The following is a 20,507-nucleotide window of genomic DNA, read 5'->3' on the forward strand; positions in this document are numbered from 1 at the left end:
TATTGTCATGAAATCGAACCCAGCAGAAAGGAAACCCTTTCAATACCTAAAGGATTAGAGCATATACAAATAGTAATTGATACTGAGAAATTTCACAATGTGCTTTTCTTTGAAAAGGAAAAAGCAGGGGGCTCATTTGAATTCCCCAGTGGCAGGGTTCCATTGAGCTTTGAAGGAGTACGGATTTTTAACAAAGTTAATTACAGTCTGAGAACATCAGTCTAGCAACAACACTGTCTGCTAGACAGCAGTGGATAGATATGTGATAAAGCAAATACAGCAAAACTTTAATGGCAGAACCTAGGTGGTGGGCATATTCATGTTCACTGCAAAGCCTTTACGACATTTCATTATATTTGAAATTTTTTTTTATTGTAGTATAATTGCTTTACAATGTTGTGTTAGTTTCTGCCGCACAGCGAAGTGAATCAGCCATACACATACCCACACGCCCTCCCTCTTGGACCTCACCCCTCATCCCCCACATCTAGGTCATCACAGAGCACTGAGCTGAGTTCTCTGTGCTGTATAGCAGGTTCCCACTAGCTATCTATTTTACACATGGTAGTGTATTTATGCCAATCCTAATCTCCCAGTTCATCCCACCCTCCCCTACCCCCTGGGTCCACACGTCCATTCTCTGTGTCTGCCTTTGTATTCCTGCCCTGCAGATAGGTTCATCTGTGCCATTTTTCTAGATTCCACATATATGCATTAATATATGGTATTTGTTTTTCTCTTTCTGACTTCCTTCACCCTGTATGACAGACTCTAGGTCCATCCACGTCTCTGCAAATGACCCAATTTCATTTATTTTTATGGCTGAGTAATATTCATTGCAGCACTATTTACAATAGCTAGGACATGGAAACAACCTAAATGTCCATCGACAGATGAATGGGTAAAGAAGATATATTTGAAAATTTTTCATTTAAAAATATTGAGAAAAAAGGTATCAGAACCCAAATCTCTTTCACGCCATTAAGGAACTTAACAGCTGTCAGAAAGCATTTGCTGGACAGCAGGCTCTGGGCTCTGAGCTTTACATACACATCCTATTTCATTTTCATAAGAACCCTATGAAGCCATTGCTCTTATATTCAGCTTACAGGTGCAGAAACCGAGGCTTTAGATGATAACTTGTCCAGAGTCTGCAGATGGTGGATGTCAGAGCAAATATTTAAAGTCCAGTTTTCTCCCCATTCTGTTCTTCTGCCCACAACAAGAATAGGAATGGGCTGCACTGGAAGGTCACCACCTGCCTCACTGTCTTAGTTTGGGCTGCTGTAACCAATTACCACTGACTGGGTGGCTTAAACAACAGACGGTTAGTTCTCATAGTTCTGGAGGCTGGAAAGTCTAAGATCAAGGTGCTGGCAGATCTGGTGTCTGACGAGGGACGGCTTGCTAGTTTGTGGATGGCTACCTTCTCGTTGTGTCCTCACATGGCAGAGAGCAGAGAGAGGAAGCAGGCTCTCTCCTATCTCTTTATAAGGGCACTAATCCCAATCATGAGGGCTCCACCCTAGTGATCTAATCACCTCCCAACGGCCCCATCATCAAATACCATCACCTTGGGGGTTAGGACTTCAACATAGGAATTTGGAAGGGTGGGGGAGACACAAACATTCAGTCCACAGCACTCACCTGTAATATTCATCTAGGCCAGTTGTTCTTAGCCTTCCTTTCGAGAATTTGATGCCATGTAGAATCCCTCCATCCTCCAAAGGCACATCTGCACATCATTTTACACACAAGACTAATGGGTTCATGGCCTCCCTGAGGCCCATCCATGGGCCTGAGAAGCCCCAAACCCCTTTGCTCATGACTGAATTCCCTCCACCCCACCACACATCTCTGTGTTCCAAACTTCCCCACCCTTGCTCCAACTGCTTCCCCTTCCTATTCATCAAATCCCCCTGGAATGTAAATTCCCTGAGGACAGGACACTGTCCCCTTCTCCACTGTATCTCCTTTGCCTAGACCAGCACCTGCCCAGAGTAGGTGCTCAAGAAGCATTTGTTGATTGAAAAATTCCAAAAAATATTTGTTGAGCCTTCCTACAGACTCTGGAGATAGAGTGGTGAGTAGTCACAGCCATGGTCTCCATGCTCACAGAACTATCAGAATGTGTTAGTAATTTACTGCTGTGTAACAAATCACCCCAAAACTTACCAGTTCAAAGCAATAAACATTTATTATCTTACATTTTCTGAAGGTTGGGGATATAGGAGCAGCTCTGCTGAGTGGTTCTTTTTCTTCTTTTAATATTTATTTATTTTATTTTTGGCTGCATCGGGTCTTAGTTGCGGCACGTAGGATCTTTTTGTTGCTGCACACGGGCTCTTTGTTGCAGTGTGCAGGCTTCTCTCTACTTGTGGCATGCGAGCTTCTCTCCAGTTGTGGCGCGCAGGCTCCGGAGCGCGTGGGCTCAGTAGTTGTGGCGTGTGGGCTTAGTTGCCCCGTGGCATGTGGGATCTTAGTTCCCCGTTCAGGAATTGAACCCTTGTCCCCTGCATTGGAAGGTGGATTCTTAACCACTGGACCACCAGGGAAGTCCCCTGCTGAGTGGTTCTGGCTCAGTCTGTCATGAGGTTGTTGTCAAGCTGTTGTCTGGGACAGCAGTTATCTGAAAGCTGCAGGATATGCTTCCAAGCTCACTCATGTGGCTCTTGGCAGGCCTCAACTTTTTTTTTACAAATTTATTTATTTATTTTTTAATTTTTGTCTGTTCTGGGTCTTCGTCGCTACGCATGGGCTTTCTCTAGTTGCGGCGAGCGGGGGCTACTCTTGGTTGTGGTGCGTGGGCTTCTCATTGCGGTGGCTTCTCTTGTTATGGAGCACGGGCTCTAGGCACGTGGGCTTCAGTAGCTGTGGCACGCAGGCTCTAGAGCACAGGCTCAGTAGCTGTGGCACATGGGCTTAGCTACTCCATAGCATGTGGGATCTTCCCGGACGAGGGCTCGAACCTATGTCCCCTGCATTGGCAGGTGGATTCTTAACCACTACACCACGAGGGAAGCACCAGGCCTCAACTTTTTGCTGACTGTTGGTCAGAGGCCCTAGTCCTCAACACATGGGTCTATCCATAGGCTGTCTGGAGGGTCCTTTTGACAGGATGGCTGGCATCCCCCAAAGTAAGTGACCCAAGAGAAAGAGAATCCCCAAGAGGGAAGCCTTAGTCTTTTAAAACCTAATCTTGAAGTGGCCTACCATCACTTCTGCCATATGCTATTGGTCACAGAATCCAATCCTGGTACCTTGTGGGAATAGACCCCACAAGGTGTGAATACCAGGAAGTGGAGAGTATTGGGGGCCGTCTTGGAGGCTGGCCACCACAGTCGTGGTGACAGTAATCAAATATCACACTAATGAATATACAGTTGAAAACTGAGGTGTGTGCTCTGAAAGTACAGACCCTCGTTTTGTGAAAGGAATAACATGAGGTCTAACTCAGACATAGGTGGGGGTCAGCGATGGCACTTTGACAATGGCCTCTGGGATGGCAGGAGATGATTAGTAAGAGAAATGGAGAAAGGAAACAAGGTGCCCCAGACCATTCATTCTCCATCTTGGCTGCTCACTGGAGTCATCTGGGGAGATGTTAAAAATACTGATGCCAAGAATGTACCTCCAAAGACTCTAAAAGGTCTTTGGAAGTGAAGCCTGGGCATCGGGATTTTTTTTTAACTTTCCAAATTGATTGTAATGTGCAGCCACGTTTGAGAACCCCTGTTCTAGGATAGGGGACCTGAAAGGCTGGGATGGCTGGAGGACAGAGAGGAAGTGACATGGAATAGGTAGGAGAGGTGGGAAGATGCTGGACTACATGGGGCCTCGGAGAACACGTTAGGGAGGTTGGTCTTGGAAAGTATGAGGATGGTGTGGGAGAGTGAAATGATCCAATTTACAGTTTGAAAAGATCACTCTGGCTCAGGTGGAGACTGGATTCGGGGGGGTGGCACTCAAATGCCCGTGGGGATGCCATCTGGGGATGTTCGGATAATGGTCCCACCTATGACAGAGGATGAGGACTTGGACAGAGACATGGCAGGCCGAGTCAGATGTTCTAGGTCACCAATTCTTATGATCCAATCAAAATATTTTATTTCATTAATGGGAAACTGACTTCAGAGAGGTGATGAGGCTTATTCAAGGTAATTCCACAATAGGAAAAAGCAGAAGGAAAGAGAAGCCAAGTGGGCCCTGAGAATCCAGGGTTGTGGTCCACATGATAAAGAAGATAAGAGAGGGAAAAAAAAGAAAACGATGATTAGACTATCAGACTGAGATAAAAGACACATCAAAAGCACACAGACTCCCCAATGAGAAGATCAAAAGGTTACCAGTAATTTAACGAACAGATGGTGTAATTATAAAGCTGTCAGAAATGGCAGCCGGGGTCAGCCCCATGACCCGCCCCTCCGTTCCCGGCAGGGACACTGGGGGATGGCTGGGGGAGAGCTGTCAACCTTCCTGGTGCTCTGGGGAGGATGCCGTTCCACACCCTGCTTCCCTTCCCCGCAGTGGAAACTTTGGCTTCCTCTCCAAGACAGCTGAAGCCTGTGACAGCCTGTCCCACCTCTGCAGTCACATATTAAAAGGCTATTTCCAGCATCCCACTTTTATCCACACATTAAACAGAAGGGGTCCTTCCCTTTCCCGTTGGTAATGACGCCCTGCCTCTCAAGAGGTGGCTTTTCAGTGTCTTTCCGGAGAAGAAGAGAAAGTGACTCACATCTCACAAGCCTGAAATCATTAGTTTCGGGGCAAATGCATGTAGATGTGGGTAAATGCTTTAAAGTTAATCCCTCTAGTCAATAGTCTCTACATTTATCAGGAAAGAAGTAGATGGTACAAGGTTTTAAAAGGAACACAGAGACCAGAGACAAATATTTCCATTACGTCCTGGGTTAGATCATTAAATGGGCACTAAGTTCTACTGAAGGTTTAGGGAAGAATGTATAATTCTGGAATGTTAGAGTGAGGAAGACCCTGTAAGAAAATCTAGTCTAGTCTAGTCTCTTTCCATCATCTCCCTTCTCACACCCGTGCCAGACATTTACTCCTACCAGGGGTGGTCCTGTGACTCATTTTAACCATGCGAAATACAGCAGAAGTAACAGCATGCCAGTTCTGGATCCAAGCCTCCAGAAAACCTGGCACTTTTGTGTGTGTGGGGATCCAGCCACCATGTAGAGAAGCCCAAGTCATATGAAAAGGACCACATGAGGAGAGAGAGAAAAGTGCCAGCCCTCCAGCTGTCCCCTCCAAGGCGCCACACACGCGACTGAGGTCATCTTGTCAGAACCACCATAGCCACCATTGCACTGCAGCTGCGTGAGACCAAGTGAGAGCAGCTGAAGAACCACCCAGCTGAGCACAGCCTCCCCACCGATAAGCAAATAATGGGAATGCATTTTACTGAGGAGGAAAGTGAGGCATAGAGAGGTTCAGTAAATTCCTTGAAAAACTTAATTGTGATATGAAGGGTGCATTGGTATTAACTCCAAACACAGGGACTGTTACATGTGGAGGTCCTATAGCAGGAGGGAACCATGTCATGCGAGGAACACCATGGGGATAGCGGCATTTGATGAGGCGGGCAGCACCCAGTGATTGGTCCAGGTACGGGCATGTGGGTTCTAGGTACTTTGGCCATAAGCATCTTTGCCATAGACACCTTTGCTGCAGCAATTTTTCCATAAACATTTTTGCCAAGTAACCAATTCGCCATAAGGCAATTTTGCTGTAAAAGATAAAATAATGAAAAATAAAAGAGGGACATTAAAGAGGACATGATGAAACATGAGAAATGATTAACAAAATTAAAAAGACTTTATCATGAACTACAAAATATTTGAATACATTTAAAACGTGCGTGGATTCATGGCAGTAGTGTGCAGAAAAACTGATTTTATTTTGTGGGTTGTACCAAAGCAGCTGCCTTCCAAGTCTTTTGTTCATAATATTATGCTTTTGTTTTTTTTTTTTTTGCTTGTTGATTTGTTTCCTCATTCAGCATCAGGCATTTTTGCTAAAATTTCTTCCTTCATTGAGAAGTATCAGTTTCCCAATACTAGGATGCATTTTGTAATGCAACACAAAAACCTTCTACACTGTTTGTGTTCTTGGCGTATGGTCGTATATTCATCGATAGACATTCCATAGTTCTGTGGGACATGCGGGTTCAACTCTGGTCCTTCAAAGGCCCTCGGCCTCTTTCTCCTTTGATGTAATGTATTTCAAGATAAGAAACCAACTCTTGGGCAAATCCTCATCATCAGTCAGCTCAATAACGCCATCAATAACGTCACTGATGGAGGAAGTGCTAAAAAATTTCAACCAGTTGAAAACCAAACTGTCAAAACACACTGTCAACCAGTTATTTTATCTTTGGTGACAAAATTTTCTGACAGCCATTTAGTTATGTGGCAAAATGTTTGCAGCAAAAATGGGTGAGGCAAAGAAGCTTAGGGTGAAATTTTGAGGCCTGGGGCATGTGACCCAGTTCTGGCCAACGAGATGTAAGGGGAATTCTGCAGGGGCTCTGGGGAAAGAGTTTCCTCCTTGGTTAAAAGGAATGATGTGTTCCAAGGGAACCCCGCCCTCCCTGCCTGCTTTTGGGCATCATGAGGTAGTGGCGTTCGTGCAATCCTCGGAGGGAGGTAAAACAAAACAAAACAAAAATTGCAAGGAAACTATCTCAGAGTCCATGTGGACATCATCAAAGGGCTGAATGAAGCACTTTGGAACCACCTACCCCCAGGCTGCTCATTCGAGGACAGAATAAATGTCTTTGTTGTTTGGGCCACTTTTAGCCAGGCATTCTGTTACTTGCAGCCCAAAAGTATTGCACCGTTTTTTCAGAAGAGAATTGGAGGATTGGCCAAGGGGAAACAAACAGCTGGGTGCCTGACTACCAAGCCAATGCCCTCAGCAGTCCTCCCACTCAGAAAAGCCCATGACTCAGAACTTGGTCCAGGCAGAGAGGAAGCTTTGCGAGATCATAGGGTCACGTGTACCTGGCCCCTACACACTGCAGCATCTCTTAGCCTGCAAACGAGCTGTGTTCCTGTGATGCCACCTGTGATCTATTGTATGAGTTTTGTGAACTCTTCTAGCAAATGATGGAACCCAAGGAAGGGGTCATGGGAACCTCCGATTTGCAGCCAAGTCGGACAGACTTTGTGGGTAACCTGGGGACATACTACTTTTGATCATTGTCTGAAGTTGTTGGGGACAGTCGTGTGGGATGGATCCTATAACCTGTAGGGTCTGCACTAATTCTGAGTAGTGTCAGAAGTGGACTGTAGCATACCTAGCTGGTGTTGCAGAGGATTGCCTGATATGTGAAAAACCCACACATCTGGTGTTAGAAGCAAAATGTGGTAGCAGTGAGGGAGCAGGGGAGAAACGCAGAGGTGCTTTTCCCAGAAGCCTCCTCTTCATCCCAGCCCACTGCTCGGGTCCTCTCTGAACCTTCATTTCCTCATCCATAAAATATGAATAATCAGAGCTACTTCATAGGATTGTAATCAAAATTAAAGAAGATAAATCTGGAAGCATTTTGATAAAAAAAAAGCTATTAAAAATTATGTATGGCCCTGTTTCTGTTAAACTGTGAGCAAAGAGCATTTCACCTTAAAAATTGTTTCAATCCCCAGTTCTTAGCAAAGGATTTGGCACAGGCTAGGGTGCTTGATAAATGTTTGTTAATGAAATAAATAGTTGATATTTGGTGAGCTCTTATTAGAGATTATCTCATTTAATACTTACAGCCCCTTAAGACAGATAGATGTTATAATTTTTTTCTTTTTTTTGGCCACGCCTAGTGGCTAGCAGGGTCTCAGTTCCCCGATCAGGGATTGAACCCGGACCACGGCAGTGAAAGCACCGAATCGTAACCACTAGACCACCAGGGAACTCAGATAGATATTAGTATTAATGCCATATTACAGATGAGGAAAGGAAGGCTCAGAGAAGCTGGGTCACTTTCCCGAAGTCATACAGTAAGTGGTGGAAGCAGGCCTTAAACCCTGCTATCTCTGCCCTCTGTGCTTATACCCATGACCACCACATTAGACTGGACACGGGGTGGGCTTCAAGGCACGGGAGCAACTTCCTAAACCAGGAGGAGGAGTCATGAGTTTGAAAGGACAAGTGGGCTACACGGAGGTGGCGGGAAGAAGCCGAGTGATCTGGGAGCTGATCTGGAAACTTCCGGATAGGACCTGCGCTTCCGAGTTGGCAGGGCAGGGGCTCTGCCTTCTACCCGCTCATCCCGCAAACCGCCCCCTGCAATGGGGGCTGGTGACAGATGCATCGCGACCCAGCAGACACCCCTCGCTCACCCACTTTAATTAGGAGGAGGTGTCAAGACCCATTAGGATCACCTGGGAATTCCATGCTGGGACCAGCACCTGCACACGCTCCAAACCCCAGCTAATGTTTCATCAACATTTATTCATTCGTGCATTCATTCCTTTATTGCTAGTATTTTTTTTAAGTATTAATCATTTTTATTTTTTTTTATTGAAGTGTAGTTGATTTACAATGTTGTGTTAGCTTCAGGTGTACAGCAAAGTGACTCAGTTATATATATATTCTTTTTCAGATTCATTTCCATTATAAGTTATTACAAGATATTGAATATAGTTCCCTGTAATTTTTTTAAATCAAGCAGATAATACAGCCACATGGTAAAATTGTCAAACAGCACAAGAAGATACACGACAAAAAGTAGATCCCCCTTTCACGCCAGACCTCTGAGGCCGCCTCCTCCCAAGCCATGGCTATTTTAAGTTTCTTGTGTGTCCTTCCAGAAATGTCTTATGCATACACAAATGTTTCAATGCTATTGTCTCCAATTTTTAAAAACACATACACAGGAGCCCGAGCGCTGCAGCTAAGACCTGGCGCAACCAAAAAAAAAAAAAAAAAAAAAAAAAACCACATACACACAATTTTTCCCAGTTCATAAGGCATTTTGGACATCTCCGAATAACACCACATGACGAACTGTTACATTCTTTTCATGGCTGCCCAGCACCCCATGACTTCTTGATTTCCAGGTCATCTGATGATATTTATGTTGTGCCCAATCATTCGTTATTACAAGTGATGCTTCAATGAGCTCTTTAGATCATCCGTCTTTGATTGATGCCAGAATATCCATAGGAAACCAATTTCTAGTCGTGGAAATGCTGGGTCAATGGCTAAGTGTATTTTTAATTTCAGTAGATATCACCACCCAATGCAATGTCACCAGCTCACTTTTTCCCCAAAATGTGTGAGAGTCTCTAGGGCAGGATCCACTTCACTCTATTTCCTAATATGTGGGTCCAACTTGTCTCTCTGAGATTCCACAAACGTTCCCTCAGCCCCTGCTAGGTGTCCACCTCTACCTAGATCCTCTAACACAAGTTATTAACCAGGATTATGAGGCTGGCTGGCTGGCCTTTAAAAGATTGTTTTAAAATATCATTTGGATAATATAAATAATGCATGCTCATATAAGTGATTGAAAAAACCTCCTAACAGTGAAGGGACATGTTTACGACATAATAGTAAATAGCAAATATAGAATGCCAAGAGTGATTCTTAAACTCGGGTTTGTATCAGCATCCCTGGGATCTAGTTAAAAATACAGACATCAGGACCCCAGCCCTGCAGGTCCTGACTCAGTAGGCTTGGGATAGGGCCAGGGCAAAAAATCTGTATTTTTTACAAGCTCACCAAGAGATGCTGTACATTCCTAAAATGTTATATATCCACTATAATCTCAAATATGATCAAAGAACAAAAAATGGGGTTCATCAAAGAGTGAACAATGCTTGTCTCTGGGTGGAGTGAGTCTGAGCTAGTTTCTTCTCGGTGCTTTGCTGTGTTTTCCAAATTTTCCAACTCAGAAACTTTGATGTTCAGAAAATAAAAGGATGCTCTAAAAATCTGTACCCACCTTTTCTCCCTCCCTCCACTCTTTCCTTCCTTCCTGATTCATCCTAGATTGAAGAAGACTAGAAGGGTGTGAAACTTGGTTATAATACCTGATCCTGGACTGGATGGGTTTGCCGTAAAGAACATCATTGGGGCAATTATAAAAACGTGCATAAAGTCTCTGGGTGAGAGGCGTATGGGACTTCTTTGTTATAATTGTGCAACTTTCATGTAAGTTGAAAACTCCAAGACTTTATGGAAGCATCTCACCATCACCTTGGTGAGATAATAAATCTTTTCTGTAGCTTGAATTCTAAAGCATCATAATATGCCTCCGCACTTAAAAAAAAAAGTCTAATATTGGGTCTTTCTGGAATACCTTATTGATGGAAGTCCATGCATCTTCCACCATAAAAAATATTTATCAAAGTCAGGAAATTAACATTGATGTGGTACTATTATCTAATCCATGGATCAATTTTCCCAATACTGTCTTTTACATAAAAATTTTTAAATTGTATTTTCTCATTCAGGATCCAACCCAGGATTATATATTGCATTTGGTGGTCATGTCTCTTTAATCGCCTTTCATCTAGAATGTTCCTCAGCCTTTCTTTGCTTTTCAGGACCCTGACATTTTGCAGAGTACAAGCCAATTATCGTGTAGAATGTTCCTCGATTTGGGTTTGCCTGACGTTTTCTCATCTTTAGATTCAGGTAATGCAGCTTTGGCAGGAATGCCCCAACCTGATCTTGTGTTTTTCTTTGCATGTCAGCGGAGGAGACTCACGGTGTGGCTTGTCTCATCCTGATGTCCTTAACTTTGATCGCCCAATTTAGGTGGTGCCTGCTGGTTTTCTCCACCGTCGAGTGGGCTACTTCTGCCTTTGTAACCAACCAGGAATCTGTGGGGAGTTATTCTGAGATCATATGACTATCCTTTTCCTTATCAAACTTTCACTCTTTCATTTTAGCTTTCACTGACGATTCTCCACTGAAACAAGTATTATGATGGTTGCCAAATCTTACATCATTGTTGAAAGGATTAAAAGCAAGTATATATCAAAGGACTTGACCTACTAGTTATTTTCTTTAACAAATTTATTTATTTATTTTGGCTGCATTGGGTCTTCATTGCTGCGCGCAGGCTTTCTCTAGTTGCAGTGAGCAGGGGCTACTCTTCATTGCGGTGCGCGGGCCTCATTGCGGTGGCTTCTCTTGCTGCGGAGCACGGGCTCTAGGTGGCGCAGGCTTCAGTAGTTGCAGCATGCAGGCACAGTAGTTGCAGCACGCAGGCCCTAGAGCGCACGGGCTTCAGTAGTTATGGCGCGTGGGCTCAGTAATTGCGGCTTGAGGGCTCTAGAGCGCAGGCTCAGTAGTTGTGGTGCACGGGCTTAGTTGCTCTGCGGCATGTGGAATGTTCCCAGACCAGGGCTCGAACCTGTATCCCCTGCATTGGCAGGCTGATTCTTAACCACTGTGCCAGCAGGGAAGTCCTTGACCTACTAGTTATATTTCAAGGAAAATCATGTTGTATGTCAATTATATCTCAATAAAGCTGGGGGGAAAAAAGGGAAAATATCTCAAGGAAGCAATATAAGATGTGAACAAAGATTTGCGTACAGAGATTTTCATGGCAACATTGTTAATAAGAGCAAAATTGGAAAGTCAAGCACTATAGTAAATTGATATCAAGAAATATGAGGCACTCATTTAAAGCAAGTTTTTGAAGAGATTTTCACCACCGAATGCTAAGTAATGAAAGCTAAGGTGTCAAACTACATTTGACTAAATGCAATTTGGTATCCTAACTTGGATCCTAGAACAGAAAAAGGATGTCAGTGGAAAAGCTGGTGAAATTCAGATAAAGTCTGTAGTTGAGTTAATAACAATGTACCAATATTAAATTCTTGGTTTTAATAAATGTGTCATGGTATGTAGGATATTAATATTAGGGGGAACTGGGTCTGGGCTATACCGGAACTCTCTATACTATCTTAGCAACTTTTCTGTACATCTAAAATAATTCCAAAATAAAAACTCCATTTAAAAAATTGGGAGCGATGGATCTGTTCATTATCTTCTTGTGGTGGTGACTCCATGAGTGTATACAATTGTGAAAACATTGTAAGTTATACACATCAAATATGTGCAGTTTATTATATGTTAATTATACCTTGATCGAGCTTTTTTTTTTTTTTAAGAAAAACGCTATTTGGTAAACTCTCCATTATGTTAAAATACAGGCATTAGGAAAAATACTGGATGGAAATATATCAAAATGATGTTGGTATTTGTAGCTAGTGGGATTATAGGTGACTATCATTTTATTTTTATAATTTGATGTAATTTGCAAGACGTGCAAGACTTGAATAAACAGAGGGAACCACTATTTTTAAACGGGGTGGTTTGTAATAATAAAGCTTTGCTTCCTTGTCTGTGAAGCCTCTGGCTCCTGGTAAGAGCTGATGCTATTCCCTACCTTTGCTCATTAAGACAATGCAAATAAATAAAACCTGAAGCAAGAAGAAAACCCCCCCTCACAGCCGAGGCCCCTCAGATGGCCTGGTAGTAAAGAGCCTGAAAACATGCACCTAATGCTGGAGATCTCAGAGCAGTGGTCCTGAGTTCCCTGAGTGTGTCGGGTTGCTTGTGACAATGCGGGCCCCCAGTCCCCACCAGCAGCGGCCGAGACTCGGTGGGTCTGGGGTGGGGGCAGGGGCGCGGCCGGGAATCGTTCGCCCAGCACCTCGGGTCAATCTGACCCAGGTGATGGAGATCGGGCCCTGGGGCCTGAGAGGCCAGCAACGAGTTGGCCCGAGGGTCGGCCCGGGGCTTCGCCAGGTGTGGGCCATATTACTCGGCTCTGCTTAAAGCCCACGTGACCCCCGCCCCTTGTGGCTGGGCCTTCCGGATCTCCCGCAGGCCCTGGAGGATGTCCCTGGGAGACAGAGAGGTGAGTAGCCCCCACTCCATCCACAGGGGGACATGGGTGGGGCTGGGGCAGCTCCGTGGACCTCAGACGTGTGTCTGTGACCCCGGGGACCCGGCCTTGGGCCAGGCCTCTGAGCTTTCACTCAACTTCCGGAAGCAACTCACTGCTGGAGGGTAGGGAGGAGAGGGGAAGGCGGGTGTGGTGGGATGGCCGAGGGGACAAAGGCTAGCCTGTGCCGGTGACGGGCAAGCAGAGGAGAACCCCTGGCACCTGTGACACTGCAGGGACAGGCAGGGACAGAATTGCTGGGAGAGGGAGGAGGGACCGGAGGCCCCATGCTGGATATGAAGGCTTTTTAAACCGTGAGCTCCGCACTCTGGGCCCTGTTGTTGGAGAGAGAGGAGGGCTGCGCGGAAAAGACAGCAGCCCTGTGCCTTCGTCCCCTCCACTGGCTGCGACCTAATTAGGAAGCAGCGGAGATTGCTGTGCTGGGAGCAGCTGCCACCTCCCAGGTAATAACTCAGCCTGGGGGACACAGATTTCTACGTCCCTAGCTCCGGCAGCACCTGTGTCTCCACCTGGCTCCCCTCTCTCTCCTTGACTGGGAGGTCCTCCCAGGAGGAGCCTGAGGCTTCCTGCGGCAGCCTAGCTGGGGATGCAGCAGGGCCCTGGGCAGGAAGTGGGTATCTTAAGTCCAAGAGTGGCCTTCCTGTTCATCTGCAGGCGTGGAGGTGGGCACAGAGAATCCAGATAGAGGACAGATTTTCATGGTCTGGTGGTGGCAACTGACCATCACAAGATAGCTTGAGAGAAAAGGGCTAGAGCTGCCCAAAGAAGGCGCCCCAAGCCCAGCCTGGGAGGTCAGGGAGGGTTTCCTGGAGGGGGGTAGACAAGCAAGGGTTGGCCCCTCGGAGGCAGAAATCAAGGTGGAGGTGGGAAGAATCCTCAAAGACGCTGATTCTCAAAGTGTGGTCCCCAGATCAGCAGTCGCAGCGTCGCCCAGGAGATTGTTAGAAATGCACATTCTCAGGCCCCACCCAGACCTCCTGACAAACTGAGGCTGGGGCCCAGCCATCTGGATTTTAACAAACCCTCCAGGTGATGCTAATGCACAGGACGTCTGAGAAGCAGTGTCACCTAGTTACTTAGCAACTGAAATGTCACAGCTCAGATAATCCCACCTGCCTTGTCTAGACCACAGCAGGTCTGGGTGCTCCACGGCCTGAAGCTTGTACGATTTGGTGGGCCTCTTTAAGAAAAGACTGCGGAATCATAGATGTAAAATCAGTTACTGGGTTTCGCAAGGGGCCCTTGCCAGTGGGGGAAGCCGAAACATCATTAGCTTCGTGTTAAGTTTGCCTCTGGATGGACAGCTCTCAATGTCGGCAGAGGGAAGGCAGATGCTGGAAGCAGAAAGCACAGGACCCTTTAACCCACCGGTTGGCCTGTGGTTTTGCCCCAGTGGAGAAATTCTGAGTGGCTTACGTAGACGGTCAGGAAGACGCCTTGTCGCTTGCTTACCACAGATGGTGAGGCACATCATGCTTATTAAACACAGCTGGCTGGGCCCCTGCCCAGGGTTTGACTCAGTAGGTCTGGAGTGGGAACCGAGAGTTTGCCTCTCTAGCTTCCAGGCAGGCCCAGCTACACAGTTCACAGGGTGCCTTGTTTAAATTAAGAATCTCGAGATGGTGGCAGCAGGACATGAAACCAAGCAGGGGGCCCTTCGGAGCGTAGGGCCTCGGTGACTGCATAAGCTGCACGTCTGTGAAGCCGGCCCTGCCTCCCAGGTGATGCTGATGCTGTCAGTTTGGGGCTTGCCCTTAGAGAACTACTGTCGTAGTGTCCAGAATAAGAAGAATAAGAACAGTACTTCTGGAAATGGAAGTAGCATATTCCAGTATATTCCAATGTGTGGGTTAGGACTCTACAGAACATCATTGCCTTTCATCCTCATAATTTTTCATTAATGGCCAGGTGCAGTGCTAAGCATCTTTTGTGCATCCCCTCATGAAGGGCCCTCATCAACCCTGGAAGTATAGGCAGACCTCAGATATTGCGGGTTTGGTTCCAGACCACTGCAATAAAGCGAATGTCACAATAAAGTGAGTCACACGAATTTTGTGGTTTCCCAGCACATATAAAAGTTATGTTTACACTATACTGTAGTCTAGTAAGTGTGCAGCAGTGTGTCCGGAAAGACAGTGTGCATACCTTAATTTAAAAGGACTTTATTTGTTAAAGAATGCTAACCATCACCTGAGCCTTCAGTAAGCTGTAATCTTTTTGCAATAGTAACATCAAAGATCACTGACCGGGTGTCACCATGGCAAGTAATAATATGAAATAACAATGATAATAATAATAACAATGAAAGTTTGAAATATTGCGAGAATTACCGAAATGTGACACAGACGCGTAGTGATCAAATGCTGTTGTTAAAATTGGTACCGATAGACTTGCTAGATGCAGGGCTGCCACTAATCTTCAATTTGTCTCTGCAAACAAACGTAATATCTATGAAGTGCAGTAAGATGAGGTATGACTAGTTGCCGTGTTATTCCCACTTTGCAGATGAGAAAACTGAGGTTCATCAATTTCAAATGAGCTGCGTAAGAGCCCTCAGTCAGGTCCCAACACAGGCATCCTGGCTCTAGGGACACAGACCCATCGTCTGTCTTTCCCGTCTGCCCCCTTCTTCTGCTGGCCTCATGTTTCTTAACTGAAAGAGGGTGGGCAGCACACATAAATCATAAGGCCGTATCTCAGCACCCACACAGATGGTCATCACTGTAATTTCCTGGGTACTTGCTCTGGGCTGAGTACTTTGCATACGCTTGGCTCCCTGAGGCAGGTCCTCTTTCCATTATTACAGGGGAGGGAGCTGGAGCTTGTGGCTGGCGGAATCAGGATCCTAATCTGAGTCTGCCTGATCACAGCTCTGGGGATACCCCACCACTGCGCCATGGCTGTTGCAACTCACAGGACTGACCGGGGTCTGGTGGGCAGGGCGGGGCCAACCCCCAGGCCATGGGCTTCTGAGCCACTGCTCCCAGTGAGCCCGCCTGGAGCGAGACACCTTGTAGCGGGGCCGGGTCACTGCCTGAACACACCCACGTGACCCCAGCAAGGGCGCGGAGGAGGCCCCAGCCCAGCTGGCGGCATTTTCTTCTTTATATCATGCAAGCCCATCTGACTCCCAGGTCCTGAGAGGGAATCCCCTCTCCTGATACCTGCACAGCCTCCCTGGGGGGTCTCCCCACTTTCCCTGATGCCCCCACGGTCCCTTCCCCCGTGGCAGCCAAGAAGACATCCTTGGAAGATGTCCAAAGGTCAGCTGATGCTGTTCTTTGCCTAAAGCCACGAATGGCGGCCAACTGCCCTGGACATGAAATCTGAACTCTTGTGTGGCCAGCGGACCTTCCGAGTTTGCGCCCCCACCTGCCTGTCCAGCACCCTGTTGCTCCAGCCGCGCTGGTCTGCCTGCAGCTCTGCAAGCATGCCGTGCACATCCCACCTCCGGGCCTCTGCACATCCAGTGCCCTCTGCCTGGTGTGCCTTCACCCCAGATCTTTAGTCGTTCAGATGTCAGCTTTTCGGAGAAACTCCCGACTACCCTGTACCAAGTAACCCCCTCTCTGTCGAATCACCCTTTTTTATTTTCTTCAGAGGGCTTCTTGTGATCCGAAATGACTTATTAATTTGTTGGCTTAGCTGTCAGTTTCCTTCCCCCTTCAAGTCTAAGTGCCAAGGAGGGCAGTGATTTTGTTTTCTTCTTCCTGTGTCCTTGGCACCTAACAGTGTCTGGTTCATAGGAGGTCCTCAACTACACTGTTGGCATGTAAATGCCTCTTTTCTCTCCTTGCTCGGATGGTAAACATTGACATTGCCCTGGACATCCCCCCTTTGTCTCATATTTTAGTGCCATGGCTTCAGTAAACTATGAGTAGCATCCAGAGCTGTTCCTTCAAAGTGCATCCCCAGTCTGATAACTTCCGGCCACCCTGGTCCAAACCACCACTGTTTCTTTTTTTATTATCATTATGGAGGTATAGTTAATTTACAATGTTGTGTTAGTTTCAAGTGTACAGCAAAGTGACTAAGTCACATATATTTTTCAGATTCTTTTCCGTTATAGGTTATTACGAGATACTGAGTAGAGTTCCCTGTGCTCTCCAGCAGGTCCTTGTTGGTTACCTGTTTTACATACAGTAGTGTGTATGTGTTAATCCCAGTCTAATCTCCCTCCCCCACACCCCACTCCACTATCCCCTCTGGTAACCATAAGTTTGTTTTCTACGTCTGTGAGTCTATTTCTGTTCCGTAAATAAGTTTACTTTTATCGTTTTTTTTAGATTTCACATATAAATGATATCATATGGTATCTGTCTTTCTCTGTCTGACTTCATTTAGTATGATAATCTCTAGGTCCATCCATCACCACTGCTTCTTGTCTGGACTATTCAGTAGCCTAAATGGGTTCCTGGCGTCCACTTCCCCCCTACGGTCTCTTTGCTATCAAGCCCTGACAGCAGGATTTCTCAACCTTGACTCTATTGACATATGAGGCTGGATCATCCTTTGCTGGGGGGGCGGGGTGTCCTGTGCAGTGGGGACATTTAGCATCCCTGCCTTGACCCACTAGAGTCTGGTAGCAACCCCTTGTTTGTGACAAGTCTCCAGAAATGGCCAAATGTCCCCTGGTTGAGAACCACTGCGCCTAGAGAGATCCTCCTGAAGCATGAAGTACACAGTGTTCCTCGTCTGCTCAGAACCCTCCAGAGCTTTCTGTATCACTTGGACTAGCATCCAGAGCCCTGTGTCTGACCTCATCTTCCCCCCCCTTCACTCTTCCAGCCACCATCGCCCCCTTGCTGGTTCTCAAACCCACCAGGCACCCCATTTGTACCTACAGTTCCCTTGAGAATGTCCTTCTCCAGATGTCCCCGTGCCCAGGGCTCACGGTTCCCCTCCAACCCTCAGCTCCATTGTCACCTCTGCAGAGAGGCTTTCCTGTATGTTCCATCTCTTTTTTTTTTTTTTTTAACATCTTTATTGGAGTATAATTGCTTTACAATGGTGTGTTAGTTTCTGCTTTATAACAAAATGAATCAGTTATACATATACATTTGTTCCCATATCTCTTCCCTCTTGCGTCTCCCTCCCTCCCACACTCCCTATCCCACCCCTCTAGGTGGTCACAAAGCACCAAGCTGATCTCCCTGTGCTATGCGGCTGCTTCCCACTAGCTATCTATTTTATGTTTGGTAGTGTATATATGTCCATGCCACTCTCTCACTTTGTCACAGCTTACCCTTCCCCCTCCCCATATCCTCAAGTCCATTCTCTAGTAGGTCTGTGTCTTTATTCCCGTCTTGCCCCTAGGTTCTTCATGACTTTTTTTTTTTCCTTAGATTCCATATATATGTGTTAGAATATGGTATTTGTTTTTCTCTTTCTGACTTACTTCACTCTGTATGACAGACTCTAGCTCCATCCACCTCACTACAAATAACTCAATTTCGTTTCTTTTTATGGCTGAGTAATATTCCATTGTATATATGTGCCACATCTTCTTTATCCATTCATCTGTCGATGGACACTTAGGTTGCTTCCGTGTCCTGGCTATTGTAAATAGAGCTGCAGTGAACATTTTGGTACATGACTCTTTTTGAATTATGGTTTTCTCAGGGTATATGCAGTATGTTCCATCTCAACTAGCCTGGGTCACTATGGGCCCCCTACCTTGTTCTCTTCCCTCGTAGCACTTATTACCTCCTGACATGTCGTGCTTGTTTTCCCGCTTCACACCTTCCAGGATGTGAGAGATGTGAAAGCAGAGGCTTTGCTTTGCCTGGCACATAATAGGTGCTCAGTGCCTGACAGATAAAGGGGAGAGAAACCACACTCAGAGGGCTGACTTGCAAGTCCCCCAGGCTTTAGACTTCCCAGGAATGGCTTTTGCTTGGATGTTTGTTAAGGACTCAGCACAGTGCCTGGCACATATGTTCAGTGACTGTCACCTGCCATCATTATTACCTGCAAGTCTCAGCTCCATCCTTCCATTCCCAACCCTTGTCTTCCCTGCAAGACCAAATCAGTCTCCTTGTTAAAAATCTCTCCTTGTGCCCTTCTTATGTAAGTTTTAATTATTTGTGAACTATCTGAATGTCTGTTTCACTGTGCTTATCCAGATGTGTTAAGCTCTGCTGCTGTAACAAGCAAGCACTTCATCTTATTGGCTTCACACGCCGAGGCCTCGCTCTCATGTGAAGACACTCAGCTGTGCTCCACGTGGTGACTCAGGCGCCAGGCTGGCCCCACCTGCTCAGTACTCGGCCTGTGAGGAGAGCTGAGGGTCCTGCCTCAACTCCTAAGTGGGTCAACCTGGAGCTGACAGCCTCACCTCACTGCCACTTAGAGCTTGTAGGCTGGACCCAATTACAGGGTCCCACCCACCCAGCTGCAGTGGGGCCAGGACCTGGCAGGTGAGGGAGGCAGCACGGAGACCTGGTGTCGGTACATGTTGTCAGCACAGCCACCCACTAGGGACTGAGCTCCTGCAACTGGGGATCGTGTCTGTCCTATTCCTGTATCCTGTCTGCCTAGTCAGAGCCAGACCCAGACCCATAGTAGGTGCCAAAAAGTGATGTTTGCCTGAAGGAATGAGCCTTAAAGGTGAACTCATGCTTCAGGATGGGGCTTTGTACCCTGACTCTGCGATTTGCGTACTTGCTTTGTGATCTTAGATGCACCCCAGTGTTGGTAGCTTTAGTTTTCTAATCTGTGAAATGCAGTGGGTGGCACCCAGCCTATAGGGCTGTTAACGAGACTTAGGTGTGAAGATGCATGTGCATGCTTAGTGCAGGGCAAGGGCACAGTAGGTGCTCAGTGATCCGCCCCTGACACACCTTTGAAATGGTTCCTCATATGTAGACACACAGCGATAATTAAGAATACCTTTGCCTGACACGTTATGGGTTATAATACTCAGTTATGACCACAGATCCCGAGACGGGGTTATATAAACTCAGAGGTGGAGACTGAGGCAGGGGGGAAACACCCTGCATCACCAGTCACATGGAACACAGATTCGACGATGAAATCTCAGACCCCCCCCCCACCCGCTTCCTAGCTGTTTGCTCTTAGGCAAGTCGCTTGTTCTCTATAAAGTGGGAGAAGTGATGGTTCCTATTGCAAAGGGCCTGCCACCCAGTAAAGATCTCACATGGTGGTTCCTTCAACTTGGCCTAATGACACTCTGAGAAGAAGCAACACCGTGGATGGGATCCCAATGCCCCGGATCCCCCAAGGAGGGTTGGGGGCCCCTGTGGTTGAATTCATGGGGGTGGGGGAGGGAGCCTTAACACACAAACAGAACAGAACAGCGTAGGGAAGGGGAGGACAGGGGCTAGGGACAATCAGCTCTGGTTCCAGCAGTGAGTGGCTCTGCCACTTACTGCTAGCCTGACCCTAACATGTTCCTTTCTTAAGCCTCAGTTTCCTGTCTGTAAACGGGAGGGGTATGGGTTATTTTTTTTTTTTTTTATAGCTACTTTATTTCTTTATTTCTTTATTTTTGGCTGCGTTGGGTCTTCGGTTCGTGCGAGGGCTTTCTCTAGTTACGGCAAGT

At 46.5% G+C, this 20,507-nt stretch overlaps 1 protein-coding gene across 1 annotated transcript in view; it reads left to right on the forward strand.

Moving 5' to 3' along the window:
- CPPED1 (calcineurin like phosphoesterase domain containing 1) overlaps positions 1-20,507 on the forward strand; it is a 190,744-nt gene that overhangs the window by 131,409 nt on the left and 38,828 nt on the right. The gene's annotated exons all lie outside the window — the stretch shown is intronic.

Source organism: Balaenoptera acutorostrata, chromosome 15 (assembly GCF_949987535.1).
Source record: "Balaenoptera acutorostrata chromosome 15, mBalAcu1.1, whole genome shotgun sequence".
In the NCBI taxonomy this organism is placed as follows: domain Eukaryota; kingdom Metazoa; phylum Chordata; class Mammalia; order Artiodactyla; family Balaenopteridae; genus Balaenoptera; species Balaenoptera acutorostrata.